This window comes from Dermacentor variabilis, chromosome 2 (assembly GCF_050947875.1).
Source record: "Dermacentor variabilis isolate Ectoservices chromosome 2, ASM5094787v1, whole genome shotgun sequence".
NCBI classification, from domain to species: Eukaryota; Metazoa; Arthropoda; class Arachnida; order Ixodida; family Ixodidae; genus Dermacentor; species Dermacentor variabilis.
Window position 1 is genome coordinate 97,276,224 of NC_134569.1, and position 25,879 is coordinate 97,302,102.

Genomic DNA, 25,879 nt, shown 5'->3' on the forward strand with positions numbered 1-25,879 from the left:
ATCGGCGGCAGAGTTACGAGGTCGCAGGTTGTACTGCCTGGCCTAGAGGCCTTATTTCAATGAGAGCGAAATGCAAGAACACTGGCGTATTTAACTTTAGATGCACGTTGAAAAGCCCGAGTTGGTGCACATTCATTCAGAACACTCCAGTGTTTTTAATGGCCGCCTTTTTGTTTACGGACCTTAAGTCGCACGGATAAACTACTCAATTATTCTAAGGATTACGCAAGGAATTACAATAGCAGCAAAAAAATAAAAATTAAAACAGGACGCTCGTGACACGGAGTTAGGTGTTAAAGAATAAAATCTTTTCTTTTTCTTTTCTCGCAGAAGAGAGCAAGTGAACCACTTTTGGCTCCTTATTCAGGCAACAGTGACATTGGGCAACACTGAATGTTGGTTCACCAAAATGCGATCATCCAGTGGCGTGCCTCTACACAGGGGAGCGAAGACTGTTCAGGTTACGGTAGGAGAGTAAGCATCGTAAGCGCGCTTTCTATCATCGCTCGCAGTCATATGATATAATGCACCGATGCATCTCTAGCCATCCAAGAAATTATTCGTGCACTCAGCTCACATTTTGTATTTTTCGCCCTGACATATTATTTGAGTATGTGTCGCAGTACTATAAATTGCCAGACGAACATTATCGGTCGCTGACGGATTTTCTCAGTCTGTTGACATTGAGTCTGGTAATGTTTTACAGCAATATTTGAAAACCTTTCATATCCAGTATACCCTTCCTTGAGAAGGATGGTGTTTTCTTTGCTGTCGGCGGAAATCTTCCAATTGTGTATAGCGCTTTCTTACAAGCACTAAAGAGAACGGAATTGGATATCTCTAACGCATACTTCCTTAAGCCTTTGGTAATTGTTTACTTTCCATTTCCCAATTCTCGCGAAAAACAGAACACTTAGAAGGACAGTGCAAATACACAAGACCGCTGATTTTCAGCCTTCCTTTCTTTTTCATTCAATAACGTATGGGTAAGTAATTATACATGCGATGGATTTGCAGAAGCACTCAAGCAATGGCGTGCAAAGCGTACATTTTCATTTAGAAGTAATATTCATTTTCTTCCCAAAGTTAGCGATAGCACCCTCACATAATCGGCGTGCAAGCGTGCTATATTGTTGTTTAACCAAGGATCAGTCCTGTTATATTACATATATGCTGCGACGCAACAAGGCACACTTCCGAGAAATGTGTTCACAGGGTTGCGTCGTTGAAACAACCAACCATGAAGTTTCTTTTGTATTTGTTAGTACGCTGCATGGGCCTGTCAATTCGACAGCGCGCAATCTATCATACATGGCTTTCTCTGCACGAAGGAGGATACAACCAGCGTTTTCTTCAAATGGCAATAAAATCCGGTGAAAAAGAAAGGCGCACCAGGAAAACTAATAAAACACCACAAGACTGCCTCTGTCTCGTCTGTATGTGTTTACGACCATCTCTGCAGTCCTTGCAGCCTGTTTTGAGCATTTTGTGTCATTTGCAAAACATGTTTTTGAGGCTTTTGCTGCCGGATAGTGCCTTTGTCAGTGTCAGTGGGTTGTAGATAGTACACAGTTTAGCTAGCTGTCTTCCAGTGCAGGATAATACATTAGTGTAGGCACGTTCTGCCAACCTTTCTACGTTCGGAGAATCCTTACGGGAGTGAATCGGAGAGTTTTTCTTCATGGGACATTGAATCGTTAGCGGGTTTTTAGGCAAATGCATTAAAATGCTCTTTTATTCTTCTTTAGCAAGGCCTTTCGAGCAATTAAACGGGTATTGTATAGTATTGTTACGGGGATGTTGGGAGTACAGAAGGTTGTATTTACAATAAATATACAAAATGAGTCAGGTTAGATAATATGGCTGACCACCAACAACGCGCAGCAGCCAGCGTCTCCAATCTTCTTCTTCCTCTCTCTTCTTTCATCCTTCCGTAACAGGAGTCCCGCGTGGCGAAGCGCCGTCTCGGCGCGTGGTAGGCAAAGAATTGCGAGCAAAGTATGGTTTCAGCCGCGAAACGTGCACGACGTCAACAGGCGTCTGACTTGAGGATGCATCAAAGTGTAGCGGCAAAATCTCGCTATTTTTTTTTCATGTTTACATAAATATACAGAAGGAGGTCCCAGAGCATGTGGCTGAAAGGGGACCTCCTGTCAGAAAATATATACATTAAAGGAAATACAAGGTCGTTAACTTGGCGTAGGACTTCATAAGGCCCTTTGTAGTGAGCGAGAAGCTTCTGGAAGACGCCAACCGAACGACATGGTGACCAGAGGAGCACCCAAGCAGCTGGCGCGAACTTAAAATCGCGATGGCAGTAGTCATAACGCTCTTTTTGTATATGCTGCGATGCTAATAAACGAGATCGGGCGACTTGACGTGTAATGTGAGTGCGATCAATGACTTCACGAGCGTACTCAGTTGCAACACGTGGCACAGAAGGGAGCATGGTGTCAAATGGCAATGTGGGATCGCGACCATACAATAGATAAAAGGGCGAATATCCTGCGGCGTCATGTCGGGACGAGTTATACGCGAACGTCACGTAAGCTAGCGTGGCGTCCCAGTCGCGGTGATTGTTGGAGACGTACATCGATGGCATCTCTGTGATTGTTCGGTGGAGACGTTTCGTAAGGCCGTCCGTTTGTGGGTGGTAGGCAGTGGACAGCTTGTGCTCAGTGGCACAAAAAGCGGAGGAGGTCGTCGACAACTTGAAATAAGAGCGAGCGGTCACGGTCTCAAAGTAACTGCCGAGGTGCACCGTGCTGGAGAATGACGTCGTGAAGAAGAAAATCGGCGACGTCTGTCGCGTAACTAGTCGGCAAAGCATGTGTTATCGCGTAGCCCGTTGCGTAATTAGTAGCGACGGCGATCCACTTACACCGTCTAGTCGTCGTCTGAAAAGGGCAAAGCAGGTCGAGGCCTACACGAAAGAACGGTTCAGAGAAAACTTCATTTGGATGGAGCCGTCCGACAGGTGCCAGTGGAGGTTTCTTCTGGCGCTGATACAATTCGCAAGTTGCGACATAACGACGCACAGAGCGGTAGAGATCCGGCCAGAAGAACCGGTGTCGTACGCGGTCGTATGTACGCAAACCTCCAAGGTGTCCCGCCGTTGGTGCACCGTGAAGTTGTTCGAGAACGACGGATCGCAGATGACGAGGAAGGACAGGGAGCAACTTAGGGCAGTCAGGGTTGATATTGCGGCGGTAGAGGATGTCGTGATGCAGCACGAAAAATGCGGCACGTGCCATCGGTGCGGTCAGATTGCACTCCGGCGATGATGGACTGTAGGGATGCATCGCGTTGTTGTTCAGCACGCATCTCAGTCATGTGAGTCAAAGCCATCACGCAGGTCACCGGATCATGCGCAGATAGTATCGGGAGGATCCACGGGGTGACGCGAGAGGCCGTCAGCGTCATTGTGGAGACGTCCACACTTATAGTTGACAAGTGAAAATTCCTGAAGCCTCAAAGCCCAGCGGCCAAGCCATCCTGTGGGGTCCCGGAGGGAAGGCAGCCAGCAGAGTGCGTGGTGGTCTGTGATGACCGAAAAGGTGCGGCGGTACAAATATGGCCGGAACTTGGCGACAGCCCAAACTAATGCCAAGCACTCCCGCTCAGTGATGGAGTAATTTCTCTCGGCAGGTGACAGCAGGCGGCTGGCGTAAACTATAACGCACTCGGTACCATTCTGTTGTTGGACGAGGATAGCGCCGATGCCATGGCCACTTGGGTCAGTGTGGACTTCAGTCGGTGCAGATGGATCAAAGTGGGCAAGTATGGGAGGGGTGGTCAGAAACCCGATCAGAGCGGCGCGACGTGTGAGCCTGCTCCGGACCCCATGAGAATGGTATGTTCTTCTTTAGTAGATCTGTCAAAGGACGAGCAACGTCGGCGAAGTTGTTGACGAAACGGCAAAAGTAAGAATACAGGCTGACGAAGCAGCGCACGTCAGAAGCAGAACGTGGCACAGAGAAACTGCGTACGGTGCAAACTTCTTCCGGATCTGGTTGGACACCGGATGCGTCAATGAAGTGTCTAATCTGACGGCGCCCGAATTGACACTTGGTGGAGTTCAGTTGAAGGCCGGCTTTTCGGAAGACCACAAGAATTGCAGCGAGTCAGGTAAGGTGGCTGCCGAATGAAGGCGAAAAAAGAATAACGGTCGTCAAGATAATAAAGACACGAGATTTGCAATGTGGGCTTGTTGGTAATGCATCTTCAAGGGAACATGGTAGCGCGAATCAAAGACGGAACAAAAGAAGACACAAAGGGACACACACAGCGCTATGCGTGTCCCTTTGTGTCTTCTTTTGTCCCGTCTTTGAATATGTGTGTCCCTTTGTGTCTTCTTTTGTCCCGTCTTTGAATCGCGCTACCATACTCCCCTTGAAGTAACAAAGACAGGTGGTCTATTTGTAGCCTCGCAGAACAGAGTCCATCATACGTTCAAATGTCGCAGGAGCACTGAATAGGCCAAAGGGCATGACTTTGAACTGATATAAGCCATCCGTCCTGATGAAGGCCGTCTTCGCGCGGTCCACTTAATCAACTTAAATCTGCCAGTAGCTGGATCGAAGATCTATGGACGAGAAGTATTTAGCTCCGTGCAAGCAGTTGAAGGCGTCATCGATGCATGGTAGTGGGTAGACGTCTTCTCGCATGGTCTTGCTTAAGTGGCGATAATCGACGCAAAAAACTTCAGGTACCATCTTTCTTTTTTCACAAAAACGACAGGCGAAGCCCAAGGGCTGGCTGATGGCTCGATGACCCCATTGCGGAGCGTTTTGTCCAATTCTGGTTGGATGACTCGACGTTCAGCATGCGATGCACGATAGGGACGCCGACGAATAGGATTCGTGTCTCCAGTGTTTATACGGTAGTGAACAACAGATGTTTAGCCTAAAAGCCTGTCGCCGAAATCAAAGGGTCACTGTATGATGCAAGAAGGAGACATATGTCCGTGGCCTGTACACAGGTGAGGTCAGGTGCAATCATTTTCGCGAAGTCATCCGTTAAGAAACCAGAGCTGTGAGTTGCAATTGGCTCTAATAAACCACTATCAGCATTCAGACTCTCAGAGTCACCTTCGGAACCACTAGAAAGACTGGCCAAGAACATGCCGGCCGGAATCACTTGAGGGCACAGGCTGAAATTCAGAAGCGACGACGTCGTTATTAGTAACCGTGACTAGCGTAGTCGGAACAGCAACGTTCTTGTTCAAAAGCACGTCGATGATGGGGCGAAGCACGTATTCACCGTCAGGAACCTGCGGCTGGGCGGTCAAATTGACGCAAGTAACTGCCTCGGGTGACCGACGCACATAGTGAAGCGAGCACAAGTGCGGTGGGGCGGTTCTCGGAGTATCGGCGAGTTGAGGCAGTTCTAACTGAACAACGCCGGTCGCGCAGTCGATGAGAGCAGAATGAATGGATAAAAAGTCCAATCCAAGGATAACATCGTGAGGGCAGTTGTCGATCACAGCATAGAGAACAGAAGTAGGGCGGCCGGCTATACTTAAGCGCGCAGTACGCCTTCCAAGAACAACCAGCACGCCGCCGTCAGCCACACGAAGCACTCGGGCAGCTACTGGGGTGAGAACCTTCTTTCAAACGTCTGTGTTGGCTAGCACTCATCACAGATACGTGGGCTCCAGTGTCGACGAGTGCTTGGACTGGTACGCCATCAATTTTAACGTCAAGTACACTTCTTCTTGTGGGCACAGACAGAGGATTTGCTGCAGTAGTCGGCAATGCAGCCCCACCTCCGAGGGCTGCGTTTTCTAGTCTTCCGAAAGGGTGTGGCCAAAAGCCACAGGGGATGAAAAGCTACGTGGCCGTGGCGAACGGGAAGATGGGCGACGTGTTTGCGGTCAACGAGACTGGTGTCCGCGCGGCGATGGTGAGCGCTGTACCACGTGCTCCTAGCAGAGTTGTCGGCGCTGTTAGACTCGGCGGTGGACGAAACAGTGCGGGCATTTCCATCGAGACGGCTCAGCTTGGTCGGCGTGCAAGGTGTTGAGAGCCACGAGTTGTGACAATATCGGGCGACATGACCAATGCGGCGACAGGTGAAACACATCGTCTGGTCATCCGCAGCTCTCCACTCAGTCGGGTTGCGATAACGCGAAGAGAAGCATGAGGGTGGAGCGAAGATAGTAGAAGGGCGTTCATTAGCTCTTGGATTGGCGACAACACACACAGAATGTAAACCAATATTTTCAAGTTTCTGGCGAACGACGGCTTGTGCGAGGGGGACTGAGAATGTGGTAGCATCAGGGCTACGTTAACAGAGCTGCGGGCGCCATCGCATCCGGTTCATGTCGAACGATTCGTACCACGTCCTCTGATGGCGACACATGCTGCTGTGCGAGTTGATCTTCACACGTCGACGTTGCGACCGTATTGGGAAGTCGGGCGAATGGTTGCAAGACGCGTCGGTTTTCGGCCAGCTCGAATTGTCGGCACTCTTTAACGATTGCATCAACTGTATAGCAGCTTTTGCACACGAGCAGGTCAAACGCGTCAACAGCAATGCCCTTAAGCACGTGCCCGACCTTCTCAGCTTCTGTCACGTCGTGATTGGCTTTACGACAAAGTGCCAGCACGTCCTCTATGTACGAGACATACCACTCCGTAGGGAATTGGGCACGGAAGGCCAGTTCCTGCTTTGAAGCAATTTTACGGCCGGCTGGTTTGCCAAACAACTTTGTCAATTTCTCTTTGAATTGGTCCCACTTGGTTAGCTCCTCTTCGTGGTTTTAGTACCAAACCTTTGCCGTGCCTCTTAGGAAGAACAAGAGGTTAACTAGCATAAGCGAAGGGTCTGTTCTGTTGATTCCACTCACGCGTTCCTACGTGGCCATCCACTCTTCAACGTCGGCGCCATCGGTTACCGCCATAAGTTCCAGGATTCTTGGATTGCACAACGGCAACCGAAGGTGACACCGACGTATCACGCGATCGTGACCTAGAAGGCGGCAATGACGTTGATCCCGAGTGCTCACCGTCATTCATGGTGCGGACGATGATGCGACGTCCACTGCGGAGCACCGTTTCTAGCCGTGGTACCCCGCACCTCTCACCAATATGTTACGGGGATGTCGGGAGTATAGAAGATTGTGTTTACAATATATATACAAAATGAGTCAGATTAGATAACATGTCTGACCACCAACAACACGCAGCAGCCAGCGCCTCCAATCTTCTTCCTCTCTCTTCTTTCATCCTTCCGTAACAATATTATTTTGTTTCATCTGATATGTAGGTTCTTTACCTAAATCTTCATTCCATTGTATCTTTAAACTCGTGTTCTAAGGGGTACTCGTCGTCTACATCGCATTTTAAGCTCTTATGTGTTTTTTCATGCTACCAAATATATGTATAAACTCCGTTTCTCATTTTCTTTATTTTTTTCGGTTTTGTTTGTTTCTGTTCAACGTATAGATCAATTTTTTATTATTCCTAATGTCTTCCTATATTATTTGCATTGTGCACATTGCACTTACCCTTGATCCTTTTTTGTCCCCCCCCCCCTATGTAATGTCCTAACGGGCCCTTAGGGCACTCAAATAAATAAATGTGCAGCCTCTATACTAAAGGGCAATGCAGTATGTACAAATAAATAAGACAAAGAGTACCTACATTCTGTGTGGCGACTCAGAATTAAGAATTCTTTTCTAGAGCATAACATGTGTTAGAATAAGGCGTCTCACATTTCTGCTTCGAATATGCCCTCGGTAGAGTGTGTTTTCACTTTATCACGAGAGGTTCGGCAGGATGCTAAGCCGACATTTACACCAGCCACTGACAGAGACCACCTCACCAAATTGGCCGCAAAGCGACGGTCTCAAATGGTCGTTTTGGAGGAAAAACGACAAGTTTCCTCAAATGACTCACTGAGCATTTCTTCCCCTCCGCTACTGCAGTCACAAAGCTGCTGCACCAATAAGCGGCAGAGACGCAGGACGTCGGGATATTTTTTTACGTGTATCCACGATTGTGTGGAGCAAACGCGAACGGCTGCAATCGCGAGACATTTCGGTAGAGCGACGGGCAAGTCGCCCTCGCCGGTGTGAGCATCAGTCACCGTGAGTGGCTCATCGGTCGGCAGACGCGATCTGTCAGTGACCGGTGTCAATTCCGCCTAACACCTTCATGATAAAGTGCTCTTGCAGAAATCTTGCTCAAGAAGTTCGGTACGCATAAGGCCGCCAATGTTCTAACCCACTCTGATGAATGAAGCATAATAGTTAAGCTGACACACACACACACACACACACACACACACACACATATATATATATATATATATATATATATATATATATATATATATATATATATATATATATATATATATATATATATATATATATATATATATATGGCCAGGTAAGGCCTCTGCCGGCTGCCTTGCCTGGCTAATTAAGGACGTTTGTCCTGCCAAGTCAGAACGGGCGAGTTGTGCCTCCCACTACTGACATACATATGATTTCTTAGAATATATAGCGCTATGGATGCTCAGAGACAAGTGATATACGCATTGCTATAGAGATCAAACAATGAATTGCCCACTATCAGAAGAGAACGTTTTTGTTGCATCCTCTTAATGTAGAAGAGAGAAAGCAGTCATAAGAGAAACGCCGAGCAGTTAAGCAGGTGATGCCCGATTGTGTACCCTGCGCTGGAGAAGGGGAAAAGAAGCCTGAAAGATGTCAAGGAGTTCACAATATGTAACGACACACAGGCAATGAAACGTTCATTGTAACTCTGCGCTGGAAGCTATATTCAAACAGCTCAAGTTCCGAAGGTCTACAGGCCTACACTGCAGGCTTTGAAAACACTGCCCGCTACCGCGCTTCATTTTGTATGTGGTTTACTTCGTTTGCGCCGGTCTCTCTGTCTCTTTTTACGCCCTTTCTATCTTTATTTTTATTCCCTTACACCCTTCGCCCGGCGTAGTGTAGCCAACCGGAACTATACCTCTTGTTAACCTCATTGTCTTTCGAGGCATATTGCGTCTCTTTCTCAGAACCTTAGAAAGTTGGCAGAACGAGCTTAAGCTAAGGTGTTCTTTTGTGAAATACAGCAACTTGGTTAACCCTTTCCAGGACTTGGCTGTCAGCCAAGTCCTGGAAGATTGCCAAAAATTGTCAAAAAATAATAATTTTCTGGGTTGCATATTTCGATAGGAGGTTTCATTTCGAATACTCATGTATATGTTACTTTGACCAACAGACTGCTTATTGAGGTTGAAAACGAGAATAATATTTTATATGGTGGTAGTACTGGTCACACAATAATAAAATGCCCACCAAGTCAGGGTGCACAAAGATTTCAATGCAATGCACAGCACCAGAATTCTAGCCTGATGTCTGAAGTTATTCCTGAGCTACCAAAAGAAAAAGAAACGAAAAGGGGCAGGCACCGACAGAGAAGATGTTCCGTGAATGTTAGTCCACTTCCGGACCTTAACGAACGCTTCGTCGTCTCTGACAGCCAAGTAGCTAAAGATGTCGCAGTCTAATCTACTCCGATTGGCCTTGCTTTCTGCAACAAGAGAGTCCCCATCAAAAGTTTATACAACGTTATCGAAACAAAAAGAAATGCGCTTCCATGGTGCACCCAGCTAGGTTCCATGGCTAGCGCTTCAGCCATGGAGGAAAGAAATGGGGGCAGCAACCCGTAGGGACGCGGCATGTTTAAATTCCTTGTGACCTGACGAACGCAACAAGTACCGCAAGTACGCCTCACCTGTAGCAAAACTTGTGAGCCATTGTCGTTCTGGCGGACCAAGAAACAAACAACCGCTCGTGTATACGTGTCTGAGGTGTCTTTCTCATTCCCGGGCGTTTATTTGAAGTGCAAAAAGAAGTGGACAAAACAGTCTCGTCACTGGCAGCTTTCGCGAAAAATGCCGCAGGCGAGATACTTTTGCCTTTCGTGCATAAAGGGGCTGGCGAAATCGGCGATCAGATACGGCTAACAAAAGACAAGGTTTCCATAAACGGCGCTGGACGTGATATTCAGTGGCACGATCATCGAGCGACACTCCTGTTTTTTGCGCAGCATTTCCGGTTCACCTCCTGAGCCGACTGGGGACGAGGTTCAAAATAAATCAGAAAAAAAATAAAATGTAGTAAAGCACAACATTTATGGCTTTCATTACAGATATGATATCAGAGCATAAGTTTACTTACAAGTAGAGTTATTTAATCTTCTGGAATAATTAGAAGTAATTAGAAATCACTGATTACCGCAAACCAAAGCCCACAATCGTAAACTTTAGATACCCGCCACGTGAGCACGACCTTGGCGAAATTCCTGGAAAGCCGGAAGTAGAATGTGGAAGTGATGACGTTACTAATGATGTCACACACAAGGAGGTGGCATGCTATTAACCCGCTAATTAATAGAAAACAGTTGCTTGGCATAGAATGAACAGCTGCCTAGCACAGCGGACGTGATGTCACTCCGTCCTTTCTCACTTCTCTTCTGACGCGCACTTGCTCGCTCGCTCGCTTGCTCGCCACATGATCTGACGTCAGCACCAGAGACGGCGCGTAAGGTGCGCTTCGTGCGTCGCTCACTATGGGGCTACGCCCCGCCAGGTGGCGCACGCAGCGCTTCCTCCTCGCCCTCTCTCGCTCCTCATCCGCATATCGTTCCAGGGAAAAGACGTTCGCTCGCTTAACCTAGACACACCAACGTCGAGTTGTGAGTGCCACTAAGAGACACCTAAGGCAAAGATTAGGGTCGCCTACCATTTATTTTTAATCTCTGCACTCACGTGGTCGGGGTTGCAATCTTCCTCTAGTACCTGGATAAAAAAAAATGTTTGGTGGTATATCAATCACGCACCAAGTGTTATGTGCTGCAGGCCAGCTGCTGTCAAATTAACCAATACCGAAGATACTTCAACAACGTAATGTTGCCATGGTTCGCTGGCTCTACACTACAGCGCCTCTTGATAGCATGGTTTATTGTTGAAGCAGCAGTAACAGAGCGCGTGTGCTCTATAGGGAATAATTTGTTAAGCAGGCGCTTACTGTGCATGTCTGCAAGATCATTCTTATTCCTAAATGCATTGCAGCATATAATGCAATGCCGCAGCATTGCTTATATGTTGCGGCAGTGATCAATGCGTGTCAGGATACCAGGCAGAAGAAGATACCGATGACTTACTTTAGAAAAATCAGAATTACTTAGCATTTTATTTGCTCTATAGATCATAAACCTATTAAGGTATACCCTGCGGACAGAATCGCCTTGAACGTCAGGATCATGTTAAATATGTTTTGCGAAATTACCTTTTGTTGTTTGCAAGTCCCTTGAGGTCAAAGTAGTTGGGCATCCTTTGTTTCCATCGAAGGCGCACGAACAAAAGTAAGATTGCTTGACGTTTTGAACGTGCACATTCCTTCGCGTTTAGCTGAATACCTCTAAGAAGGATAATGCTCCGAAAGTGCTTTGTTATGCCTCCACACTACAGCTGAGCATCTGCGCACTTTCCGCATTAGGTGCTTACTGGCCAACAATCAGATCGACGAACCCCACACCTCACGCCAAATCATACCTTTTCTTCGGGACTGGGTCTAATGTTAAGGCCTGCTTACCAACCCTTGAGCTTAATATTAATGCAAGTTGTAGATTGCAGCCACGGTGGCTGGTATACTGTTCAGGAAAAATGTTCGACGCATGTCGCCGACATGATGTATCGTTCGAACGCATCAGCGGCAACAAGACCTGCTAATATCTGGCAAGTGATGTAAATGTACAATGGCAGGAAGTTTCTCCCCCGATTTATGACTGCTTAGATACTACAAGTATAAAGGAGCGGGTTTAAACCCATACATAATTCCTGTTATAGTTGGGCATATTAGCACGCCATCTCGAATAAAAAGATTTGTTGAAAGTTCACTCTAACACGAATTCCTCTGAGGTCCCTCCTTTTCCGTCCTAGTCAGCTTTTTCTCGTAAACTCGCGAAAGCGTGGCAATAACGACTAGGCTCAACGTTCGTTGTTTTTATTCCATCTTTTTGTCGCATTCCTTAAGCGTGCAAAGAAGGTTCTTTCATCAGGCAAAATATGCAGCACGTTTAAGAAAATGCGTTCATAACTCCTTGACAATAGGAAAATACACACATTGAGCAATTTGCTTGGGATTGCTCATAAATGAAAAAAAAAATTGCTCGACGTAGGGGTTCACTGCCGGTCCCGTACATGCAAAAAGTCGATTCTGCCAATTCCAGCAGCGTTGTGAATTACGCCAATTTCTCGCAGAAAACAGTATTAACAGAACTGCCAGAAAGCACGGCTCTTTTTCCATTAGAAGAAATCCGTGAGTGACGTGAGTGTTTCCACCTCACGATCGGACCAAAATGAATCGAGCGATATCGCCCGATGGTGAGGCTTCAACACTAACGCCATTCTTGGGTATCTTAATGGCTTGACAGTTAGGCTGCAGCTTGGGCCGTTCAGTTCGGGCTTTCTTGGCGCAATTTGCTGGGGTTCATCACAAACGCTGCCAGAATTATTAGCGTCAAGTGCATTGGCATCGAGGTTACCGATGTGAAACACAGGGATATCAAGTGAAGAGCGAACAGGGTTTTTTTATTGAATGCGGTTAATATACTGTCGTAGTAAGCAGGAAAAGGGAGAGAGAATTTCGATAAAGATAGCAGCGTGGTTTTGGCTGCTACTATTGAGAGATATCGCGCAGACAGACGTGCACACGTGACGATACGATGCAATCAGCTTATAGCATGTCTGGAATCGCCATTCGACCGGCCCGGACGATGGGCTTCAAGTCTTGGATTATGATCAAACTTCGCACTCTCTCAGTCAGAAAAATAAAACCAAGAAATGGAAATGTTCCAGTACTTTTTAAGTAAGTATAAGATATATTTATGCCTGTGTGGTAAGCAGGGCCAAGCTGTCGAGCTCAGGCCCACGGCATCCTAAACTGTAGGAACGCCGCACACCTCGGACGACTCCAGCATCAGCTAATTTTTACAAATGAGGTTTATTCCTGCTCCTCCTGCCTGTGTGGTAAAGTGGTAAGACCACTCTAGAGAAAATCACCTAATTATCACATTGCGCATATTTTTGAGGAATATATCGGACGCATTTTCTGAAGCACTGCATACGTATGCCGTTTCGCAGAGGTATAGCGCACCTCTTTAGGGTGGAATTCTTCGTGCATGAAAGTTCATGAATAGGGCGAACGAAAACAAACAAATAAACAAACAAACAAATAGATAAACTAACCAAAAATAGTTTGATTCATCATTTCCCTTGAGCACAAGAAAGCTGCCGCGAGAATGACGATCAGCCCGAAAACTTCCCAAACGCGCGGTCAACTGCTGTTTGGCGCTGTGAGGAAACATAAACATATCGTGCGTTCGTACCATACTAAACATATTCCACGTACATTGCCTCTGTGAAACGCAGAAGAGGATCAGGAGTGAGCGGCGCATACAAAACGGTGCACGGGACACATAAATAATGCCCGTAAGCGAGAAAACTGCTACATTGCAGGCGTATTTCACGATTTAGAGCTCCGTACGCAATGATTAGAGAGCTTACCTTTCATGTGTCTGTTGCTGCCCCGAAGCGACTCAAATATTCCCATTTTGCTTTTACTAGCGAGCGAGGCCAAACAAACATAACGGATGCTACGGTGCTTTCGCAAGTGCACTGGTCCTGGACACGCTCGCAGGACGCCGACGCTTTGACGTGAGGAGGCGTTCTACAATCTTTGAAACGGGCTTTCTTTTTTTTGTGTGTGTGTATGAGAAGAAGGGAAACCGAGGAGCCCGATTTTTATTAGTCACATCATAAGAAAGCAAGAAATCATAGAAAACACACACACACACACACACACACACACACACACACACACACACACACACACACACACACACACACACACATATATATATATATATATATATATATATATATATATCATTCATTCATTCATACCCAAACTACAAGGCAAACAGGCGAGCGAGCAAACACACACACACACACACATTCTTTCTTTTTCTCTTAGACTTGATTGTCCTTGTAATGCCCGCCTGCTATACTCTGAACTGAAAGTGGCAGTATTGAAAATAAATAAATAATATATATACACATTTATTTATTTATTTATTTATTTATTTGTTTGCAATACTGCCACTCTTAGTTGAGAGCATAGCAGGTATACGAATAACAAAGACGCAGTACAAATCATGTTTGAAAAGAAAAAGAAAGTGTGCGTGTGCGTGTGTGTGTGTGTGTGTGTGTGTGTGTGTGTGTGTGTGTGTGTGTGTGTGTGTGTGTGTGTGTGTGTGTGTGTGTGTGTGTGTGTGTTTGCTCGCTCCGCTGTTTGCCCTCTTGTTTGGGTATGAATGAATGCAATATTTTATTCAAAGGAAAAAGGGGAAGGGATCATTTCACAGTGTTTTATGGGTGGGGCTTCCGTCACAGCCAATGGCCGTGGCCTCCGCCACCCGCCGGACTTTAACGCCTGGCGGCCATCTGGCTTTCCTTACGAGCCCATGAATTAGCTCCCCACTCTGACGAATAAGGTTCTCTCTCTCTCTCTTCATCCAAAAGTGTTAGTTGCGCACCCAGGCCCGAATTGGCGAGCTGTGCCTCCCGTTGTTCTGTACTAATTATTGTTTGATTGCCTAAACTAGTGTTCAGGTCTCTCGATGTCGGCACACGACCCCACGTAATGTGGTAGAGCCTGCTTTCGCACCACGAACACTCGGTCGGGTAAAGCGTTGTATGCATGGCGCGTAATATTAAGAGCTGCGGATATACGTCCGTCTGTATCCTACTTAAGTCGGCCACCTCCTCTGCGCTCAGGGACTTGTGATGCGTTCCACACTTCTGGCGCGTAAAAACGCTGGAGAGCCAGTGAAATAAATAGCCAGAATGATACATCGCATAACGAACCACAGAAATGGTATGCGTGACAAAGATACCCTAACGCTCGTCCAGGCCCGCGTCCTGAGTAGAGTGACATGCGGCCTACCGTCTCACTCGCTCGACAAGGGCGAAGGCCAGGTTGACCGAGCGCTAAGTGGATGCGTCTAGAAAGCGGCATTCGGGTTGCGCCTCGGTGCACCAACGGAGAGGCTCTATAGCGTTAGTCTTTCACAGCACCTACGCAGAAATCTGGGAAGCGGTGCTCATGTCTCCGAGTGGCTGTCTCAGAGTTTGGGTATATGTTCGGTATCGACTTGTAGGCAGGCTATGGGTTCAATGGGTTCTTAGTTGGGTTCCCACGCCAACTGGAAAGGTGGAAGCTATAAGCCTCCGGCAAACGCATATGATTTAAATTGAAAATATAAATTTGCATCACAAATAAATGAATAAAAGATAGAAAAAGAAATAAGATATATTAGCAAGAACAACTTAGTGCCCGCGAATATTAACACGTAAAAGATAAGAAAGAAAGAAAGTTTAAGGAGCAAGAACGATCACGAGTCTGAGCATCGAAAAGTCTTTAGTATTGTGAGCAAATGCTGGAACCAGCATGAAAGTTTTTTCACTGCACTGAAAGCTATGCAGCTTTTCGATATCAGAGGCCAGCCACCTAAAACTTTGTTTTGTTTTGTCCTTTTATAATTCGTTTGTTTTTTTGCTTGCCCGAGTGGATCTGCTTCCCAGGTTTTCATTAACGAAGCAGCTGCTCAATGTTTCTCGGTTTGTGTGGCAGCATTAATAATAATAAACGTTGGGAGCAGCTATAGTGTGAAGGTGCGTGAACCAGCGTTTGCGCCGTGTTCTCTATATTAATATTTATGTATACTTCCGACCGCCTGCTTGAAATTGCCGTGTGGGCCTGGATCCTTGGTAGGAAGAAGAAAAGAAAAGGGGAAACATCGCCACGTTTGCATGCATGCCTGCTGTGAAAACGTAAACGTGCTAAGTTAAGCAAGAAGTTTTCAGGCGGCTACCACAACCGCAACGACTATACGTTCACACGCTCCCTGGGAGCGCAAGGCCCGTTCTAAGAACTGACACGATGCTCCTGTCTGCCACGCCGAACACAGGAGGTGCAGCGTTTCCTTTTTTTTTATGCAACAATAGGAGGCCACCGTACTTTGAGTCATGGCTTAATGTGGGGAGGCCGAACGCTCATATATTTTGACGTGGCACGCGGGCGACGCTTAAAAGGACGAGCGACCTCATTTGTTTTTTCTTGCAACGTATGCCTTTCAATGGCTGTCGTAGGTAATTTTCATGGGAAGAAAATCCTAAGGCGTTTGTTATCTTTGACGTGCTGCCGGACTACGAGTCGTACTCACACAAAGCAACTGCAAAATAGCGTTTAAAGTGCCGGTTACAGCAAATATTAGGCGGCGGTCCCTGTTTCAAATTCCTTTTGTTAGCAGGCTCTCCGTGTGAGGCGTCGCGTTCTCCACTTCGACTGAAGAACACCCTTCGAATGATGCTTGCGGTACACTGCCAATAAAGCTACGGAACTACCGACTCTTCCGACTAATTTGCTGGATTATTATGAGCATTTATGCACAACTACGGCCTCTGTGTCGTCATCAGAACCTAAGAGTTCTGCTGCCAACTAAACCAATGTTCGCTGTTTTCCTTACTTCTTTTTTTAATGAGGAATAGTTATATTTCCTCAGATTAAGCTAGCCCTTGTTTAGAATTATTTGTACAGTTATTGAATTAAAAAGAAAGAGCTTTGCCTTCTCTACGCTCTTGATGGATGCAGCGTCTGTTGGCTGGCTACTTGATTTTGAAAATTGACCACGAATTCTGCCAACACTTTTTGTGCGCATTCATGGCGAAACACGGGCTAACCGATGCAACCAAGAAAATGTATTGAGAAGTAAGTATGCGCATTCAAAATCAGTTACTTCGCAATATGGAGTGTTACGCGCTTCGTGGCTCTCGTTTAGACAGCAGCAATTCAGGAGGACTATCAATATTGCTGGTGCGGGGAGCATTCGTAGTGTTACAAGCGGTGGAATAATAGAGGCCACAAACAAAAATAAAAAATAAAGAAGGTCTCATACACGTAGCGGTCGGGTCCGCTGTATTACGCCGGGGCTGCAAGGTGAAAAGTTTTTCCTTCGTCTAACTATCTAGGCGAGGAAATGAAACCGCTGAAGTCTAAAAAAAAAAATTTAGTAATACCTTTGACCACAGACAACTCAGCTTTTTTCATTTTCGACAAATGTAGACAATGTGTTCCCGTACAGAAACTGTCCGGGAGAGAGGTATAGGCGTTCATTAGCCACAACTGTATGCACGCAGCTTTCTAAGAACAGAACACCACATCAGATTAGTTTTTGTTAGACGTCAACCTCAGTTTATACTCGTGATCGCGCCCGAATGATACGTTGATGCAGCGAAGATACTTGATTTTTATCAAGCTGCTTCTTTTTGTAACAGTTAAAAATGGGTCTCTTCCTCGAGTTTAGCGCACCATACGACTTAATTTGGGCCTCTGAGGACAGGAAGATAGAAGCGCCACGGATGACACGAAGTCGCAGTCATACCGCTCAAATCGAAATAAATCAATTTTAATTCCGCTATAGTTAGGAGATTGATAGGTGAAAAAACGTTGCACCTAGAGGGTTCCGGACCTCAAGGATGATGAAACGTATTACCAATGAATCGACTAAAAAACAAAATGTGCTGATACAACATAAATCGTAAACTCTACATGATAAGCGAAGCTTTCCTGAAGGGGTTAGTTAACCCTTTATTGAGTAATGTTACGTACAGGCAACATATGAGAATTCTTTTATTTTTGCTGAATTTTGGTAATGAGTACAACTTATCTTGCTAAACGTCCTCGGCCAACACTTACCGACTGGCAGCAAACATTATATGCCGGTTTACAGCAGGAACAAAGAAGGAAGAAAGTTCGGCATGCGACTAGCTTTCTTTTCAAAGCACGTGCAGAGGAGACATACCGGCGCAAGGGGTCCCACATGTGACGTAAAGCAAATGAAGTAAGCACCTGTGGTTCACATATGATGCGAGGTGTCTGTATATATTGCAAACGATGCCACGGATGACTTGGGGTGAACGCCACTTTCAGTTTTCTCTCTGGGGTACTCGCCCTATAGCTGAACACACACACACACACACACACACACACACACACACACACACACACACACACACACACACACACACACACACACACACACACACACACACACACACACACACACACACACACACACACACACACACACACACACGCACACGCACACGCACACGCACACGCACACACGCACACACACACACAAACACACACACACACACACACACACGTCTGTTTATGGCTAGGGTTCCATACATTTCTCGTGTCCGTCAAGAAATATGCATGAGCATAAACTATTCTTTATTATTATTTATTTACGAGGGCATAAACCATTATTTCATAGGGTATGAGCCATTCATTGTCTTACGTGACGGACAAATTGCTCAGTGGGTAGGCATAGAAACGTTTACGCATTTAATAACCGAGGTGATACGAAAATGTGTGTGCGTATACCTATCGTCACGACGACCACTGATGAGGACAATAAACATGCTCGTACCCGTGTTCAAAATTCTCTGTCACCTCCGTGTCATGTGCTAAACAGCTTCGCTGGTCATCTACCTTCACAGAGTGGAATGGCTCTTGATTTTTTTCTTTTTATTGAAACCACCTTCGTTCGCGCCGCGTTCACAATCGTGGCCGTTGTCAGAGTACAGGAAGCCTCGCGCTCACTTCTTCGCGACGCCGCCCCGGCTGCGCGCGAGCCACCGGCCACCTTCTCCATCGGCGTCGCCGCCGCTGGGAGGCGGCTCTCAAAAGTTGAGAGTTGGCAGACCAGCTCTGGGCCGTCCGGCAAGCCGAAGAATCCGCCCGAGCCCAAGGACTTCGAGCTGCCACCTGAGGCCACCACAACTAGAACTGCCGGACCATTCTTCAATAAAGTTTCTTCTTCTTTTCATTGGTTACGCTTATTCTCGATGTGTTTTGCACATTTAGACTGAAAACTAAACATTTTCACAGCACTCATACGTGTTGTCATTCAAGGATTAAACGCTGTACAATTAACATTTATTAGGACTTGTAAATCCATCCACAATAAGATGGCATGCGATTTCCATCTTATATGCAATGTGTAATCTCGTGCAATCTTCATACTCATGTATGCCATAGCGCACAGATCACAATTTCGTGCGTCATTCAATGTCTATGTTCACGCAATAAACCATTACGAGATACAGGCGATATACTACGCACCAATTAAGGGGGATGGACACTTTGAGATGCCTGCGCAGATATATCACATGCACGAAGGCAATATTTGATGCTTGTCGAGGGAGGAACCGTGAGGAGGGTTGTACATAGAAGGAGAGTTGTAGGGCACACAGAAGTTAGACACGTATAGCTAAACAAGTTTAAGGCTTTTATATTCCTCGTAACACAATGAAACGGATCTATGCTGGGGGATCGACCAAGAATGGACACAAACCCAGTGAAACATATCATGGCAGAATAATTCTCAATCTTCGCTTTAAGAATTACACACGACAATTGCTGCCGAACTTTTGAGCCACAGTTAGCAGCAGTAGCAGTGTTCCTATTTTGCTTTTCAAACGTATTTATTGATGTATCTTCGCTGTGACTCGTGGCCAAGATTACTTTGTTGTTAATAACCTTGTGTGTAAGCTCAATTTAAAATGGCGAAGTTGCTCCGTTGGTTATAAGTGGTGCCGAAATTCGGCCTCGGCTTTAAACAACGAGTGTTAGGACTGTAGGTAATATTGTCTTCTGTAAGTCACTGCAGTGTACCGCTGCAGTGACTCTGTGGCTATGGTACAGCGAGCAGGACGGGTTAGATTGCCGGCTACAACGGCCGGATATCCATATAAGTGCAACGCAAGAATGTACGTGTGATGAGCAACAGGTGCACGTTAAAACTCATAGCTGGTTGCAATTAATACGGAAGATTTCATTACGACCATTCTCGTTGCTGGACTGTTGTTTTGAACTGCAAAATGTCATAATCTTAAGTCACAGTTCAACAGTTGCGTCTTTGAAACGATATTATGTGCTCGCTTCCGGTAAAATATCTTAGTGTTCGGTTTTCGAGGGGTCACCTCTTCAGGTAGGCACGGGAAGCGAATACGTTAGCTCTGTGGAAGCTATATGTAAAGTAGCTACTCTCTGGCGCCTCTTAGGCATCGGCACACGATTTCGTCAAGAGTGTCCCTGCCTCATATGCCCCTCCCTCTTCCCCTCCGTCAAAGAACGTGTGACATCTGCAGCTGGTAAAACATGAGCTATGAAACACTGAGCTGATGCCCTACATTCTGCAACTCATCACGCTACGTATACGGAGGTAGCCCAACTGCGGTATGGCAGGGGAGTGTTCAGCATAATGAATTTTAAGTTGAAGCTTATTTCAGGCTACCAAGAAAAAATATATGTAAAGGTGCGTGATGGCAATCGCTTCTGTATTCCTTGTATCCAGAGGCTCATAATCAGTCCGCATCGGCAGTACAACGTGGTATAACGACGCCGCTGAGCGTTTACTGGACTGCACTAATAGAATTTTTCACGCGAATAATTCTCCAGACTGTAGCGATGCGGCGCACCTTGCGGTGTATATTTAGACGTCCCAGCCGCCGAAATTGGCATTGCTTCGAATGCACAGCTGAGGGTGGGGCTGGGGAGCAAGCTCTGGTCTGGGGTGTTCAGTTTATCACCCTGCCAAGATCCCATCACGAATGCAGCACTGGCGATAGGAGTCTAAAGCTTGTTTTCTCGTCTCCAGCCGTAATGGGGCTCTCCCCTCTTGAGCCGGCTGTGTTTTCTCTGCTCGCGCGGCTCCCAGCCCGCAGTTGAGGGCTTGGCCGCCAACCCGCTACCGACGACGTGACGCGACTAGCTGACGCGCTGGCTCGTCGTATTCCGTGGACTCAGTGCCTTACACCCTCTTTTTCAGCGCATTCACTTCCGCCAAGAACTGGGTACTCAACTCGGTCAAGGCTGCAGTATAATTCAGTGGGAATACCAGTAAAGAAAGCGCCCTTACTGTGAAAGTGTAAGGTCATATGGAACTACGGGATAGGAGGTGTCCGAAACATGGCACCTATGGCGCGTTTCCGGTGCCTACAAGGGCTTTCGGCCCATGCAGTCAGCAAAACCAAAGCGTTCAAGATCGTTTTCTGGAACCGAGAGGTAGCCGTCTCTGAGGTGTGGATGTGGGAACCGCCTACATCCACGCAGTGTCCAAATCGCACCCCGGAAGCGTCTTTCTCTGAGTAAGGGAAGTCAAAGGCCATGTTTTTGTGCACTGCAGTCGCTGGAAGGAGTCATGTTAACCGAAACGTCAAGGACACCATGTTTTGTACAACTATCCTGAAAAACGGCGTTGATCAAGTGTCAGGGGCCGGTACAATGTACGTATTTCTTTCGTCCAATTCTATGTGTTTCTATTCTTGGCAATGCTGTGAATTTTTCCTCTCATCTGCACTCCATTGCGTCATACGACTAATGAAAACATTTTTTAAGTAAGCCAATCTGCAAACCGAGTGTACCACAGCACGCAGCTACAGTTTCATCGAGAGAGGGCGATAAAGGTGGCGCTTAGAAATTTGGCCACTGTACAACCTCCTTCACAAGCTTACGAGTTGATGGCAGGAGACCCTTGCCACAAAGACCATTAATGCTTAAGAGGAAGCTTCAGCTCGGGGGCTCCTATATCTAAATATATGGGAAAGGAGACATTGTTCTTCTCACCCGCCATGCCCCGGATGTGACGATGTTTGTTGCAATTAAAAGAAAAATTTTAATCTAGCGACTGTTGGATCTGGATTGTTTATTTAAGCCCACAATATCTCTAGAAAAACTATTGAAAATGACAAATGTTTAGCAGTCTAAACTATGAAGTTAACAACTAGGTAACTATGCTATGAAAAAGATATTGATAGTTGTTAAAATGCATCCGATAGTACATCTAAAGCGGACACATTTTATATGATATACAAGACTATCAAGTACACCACTAATTTGTGAGTAGGAATTTCGCAAAACCTTTGTAAACATCGCAACAAATTTCTACAAGATTAAAATGTCAAATTGTCCGCTTTGGATATTCTGTGGGGTACAATTAAAAAAGAAACTGCAATATCGAGTTTTCGTGCAGATTTACAGATTCGTAAACTTCATGCTTCTGTATTTATCAACCTTACCAATTTCCGGCAAGTTCTGCCAAAAAAAAAAAGCGTAAGGCCATATATCTAAATTTCCCCTCCAAAAGTCACTAGAACTTAACTCTCTCAAATGCACCAAATTTTATTAAAAATCGGCCCTGGCGCTATCTCAGAAAAGCGTTTCTGCGTTTTACGCGCATTTCAATAGGTGGCGTCGGAGTTGGGGGTGAGCTAAAGCTTCTACTTAAAGCACAGGTGTTATATTCGTCGGAATTGCTGACACTTTCTACTGTACCGTTTCCATGCGTACCGTTTTAGTAAAGCGAAATCGCTTCACCTTTTGCTCCGCATGTGTTTTATCTACGGAGTGATCGTTCGTGTGGAGGATAGCATAATCGTTATCCTTGAGCTGGATTATTCGAAGAGGTGGAAATTACTAGCACGATAAATCGAAACACATATTCAATTAACAAAAAATCACTAGTTAGCATTGTAATTATTGCTTTACGGTGCATATTGCAGTTATAAATTGTAGCCGGTTGAGCTTGCATGGCGCATCGGCTTGAAATCAATTTCCAGGATGGCACCAGTTTTGAGATGTTGTTTCCCAAAGTGTGGGAAGATTTACATGGTCATTGCAGTTACTACGTTTTTTGCTTCCTTGCATAAAAGACCGCGTTGTTAAAAAAACGCAAGTGGAACAAAATGCGATTTTTTTTCAGGCGACTTTGATGCCGTATTTCTGCAAATTGGTGTCGTTCCGGAAATTCATACCAAGTGGATGCGCCCCGTAAACTCTCCGGCTACAATTCGTCAATTGGATTATGTGCCATAAAGTAATCATTTGGGAAGATAATAAGGAATGTTTTAAAATAATTGCATATTTGTTTCGATTTTTCGTGCAAGTAATGTCGGCCTCTCTCAATAATCCAGCTCAAGGACTAGAATTACGTTATCTGTGACATCCGATCTTTAAAAAAAATTTGAGGAAGCTTGTAAGCCATCAACCCGTATACCGGGTGTTTCGGCGACAACTTTCAGACTTGTTTTACATCGCCTGCGGTAGATAGCACGATTATAGTCGACGAGCTCGTGTACTCGAAGAGGCAGGCATTACTTGCAAAAAAAAATTGAAATGACTAATCGACGAATTTACAAAAAAAATCGCTAATTATGTTTTTATCTATTTACCTTACGGCACATATCGCGATTTACAATTTATAGCCGAAGAGTTCGCAAGGCGGATCCATTTGGAATGAATTCTCAGGATGACATCAGTTTCGAGATATGGATTCTCGAACTTTGCAGAGAGATGCATTGGCGTTCCAGTTACTTTTGTGCCTCAACGCATAAAACGACGCTTTGTTAAGAAAGTAAGTGGAACGACCGCGCATTTTTACCGCAAGCTTGCGGCACATATCTCATAAATGGTCTCATCCGCACAATTATCTTCAAGTGAATATGCCTTGCAGTCTCACCTCTTAGAATTTGCAAATTGCAATATGTGGCAAAAGGTAATTAGTTAAAAATTTAATTTGTGAATATTCTTCATTAGTCGAGTGTGCATTTCAAATTTATTTTTTTGTCCAAGCAATGCCCGCCTCTTCTAGTAGATCAGCTCATGGATTAGAATTGCGCTGTCTGCCACCGGCAAGTTTACAAAATTGTTGAAAATATTTGGTGAACCACCCGGTGTATATATATATATATATATATATATATATATATATATATATATGTATATATATATTAGGGAACAAGTTTCAGGACTCTTTTCTTCAATCTGGCAATCTGGGCGTCTTATGTAGTTAGGTCGCTGGTTTATGCTAACAGCACGGGCTTCGCCGGAAGTAAACATAGGCGCTTGGCTTCCTGCGCGATCACAGCACCCAAAATTTCCCAACTATACTGCAGGAACCTGAGAGACTGCACGCCATTTTCAAGGTAGCTCACGTCGGCATGGAAGTTACCCTGTTGTATCCTGCTGCACTACGGGTCGTATAGTGATAGCAACAAAATATGTTGTAAATTATGCGCTCGCATGCGGCAGACAGAAGCCATTACAGAGCCTCCCTGAAACTGCTTGAAAACTATCTTGCTTATTTTTTTTTCACAGGAAAATAGAGTGTAGAAATGCGTGGTCTCAAAATATTGTGAACGATTAACCTTTACTGTGGCACTTAAATACTTTGAAACAGCAATTCTGCACCTGATATATGGACTATAAAACCCTGAAAGCACCGTAACTATAGGCCCTTAGTTCTCAGAGATTATAGTAGAGAGAAAAAGAAACTGCGTCGGCACTGCTGGTCTGCCGCTTTTGAAGTTCCTGGGGAGACATTGTCCTGTCTGTTGTCGTGGAAGCAAATGCTGCTCTTTTAAGGTACTTGTAATATTGTCTTCAAAAACTTTTGTATAAACAGCAAAATTCTGGCGACAAAAGCATTTTTGTCTTTTTATTTTCTGGATAAAGACATGTAGTAACTATAATAACGACCACATGAGCGACACTGAGCATAAAATCAAAGGAACGGTTGTGAAGCAGACAGTGTCAGAGAACAAAAACGAAAATGGAAAAACCTATCATCCCCCTCTCTGATAACGAAATAAAGCAAGAACAAACGACCAAAGGCAGGTACCCGTACCGGACGTCGCTATTTAGGTGATTCTACTTCACTTCGTGTCGTCAGACAAACCGTAACCGGGCCTTTTAAAAAACCACGCTGCGCTGTGTCGCACATATTGCACACACATAATTTGCTTAATCAGCGCGCAATTCTTCAAAACAGCTCCGCCTTCAGCACGCCGTGCGAAGACCTGTCTATCTATAGTTATATTAGAGCCCCTAAAGGGGCTGAATGCACTGCAAACGTATTCACGCCAAACGTTTGCGAGTCCAGTCGGTGATCAAATACTCACGCGGATCTGACGGGAAAACTAATTTCCTAATGAAGTCTTCAAAATGAGGGCGCTTAGAATCCCCCGGACTCTGCGATCAGGCTTGCGGTGAATTCCAATTTCCGCCGCGACGGTGGAGACGCGAGCTTTCGTGAAGAAGGCTGATTACTAACACTAAGCTGACAAACGAAAATGAGGCATGCCATTTAGGCAATGCAACTCAGCTGCTCATTGAGAAAGCGCCCCGCCCTCCTGAGGCATTCAAGTAAATGAATTTCCTGTATTATCCTGCTGTACATGTGTTTATTTCAAATAAAGGAGTATATCACGTCTTGCATGTCATCCTAACCAGTGGCTACCTACGATATCAGTAGACAACCTACACACAGTAAGACTGTCTTTCGCGGGATGTTATTAAAGCACAGTGTACGTACCTGTAGTGGTTATAATAGATGTGAGGCAATAGTGTAGTGCCAGTGTTGGCGTGAAGGAAGGAAGGAAAAGGTGGAGAAGGAAAGGCAGGGAGGTTAACCAGTTTACCTTAACCGGTTTGCTACATTACACATGGGAGCGGGATGGGGGGACGAGAGATGGGGAAAGGAGAGAGAGAAAGACCACATAGCAGAGCATACACATCGTCAGTTAGAGTCCGTCACTCTTGCGTGGTACGTGATATCACTGTCACAGCCGCTTTTCCAATCCCGTCTCTTTCAATAAGTGTTGGAAGTTATACACGCCTACTGGAGGAGAAAATACGCGCAGTACTCGCATATAGGAGATT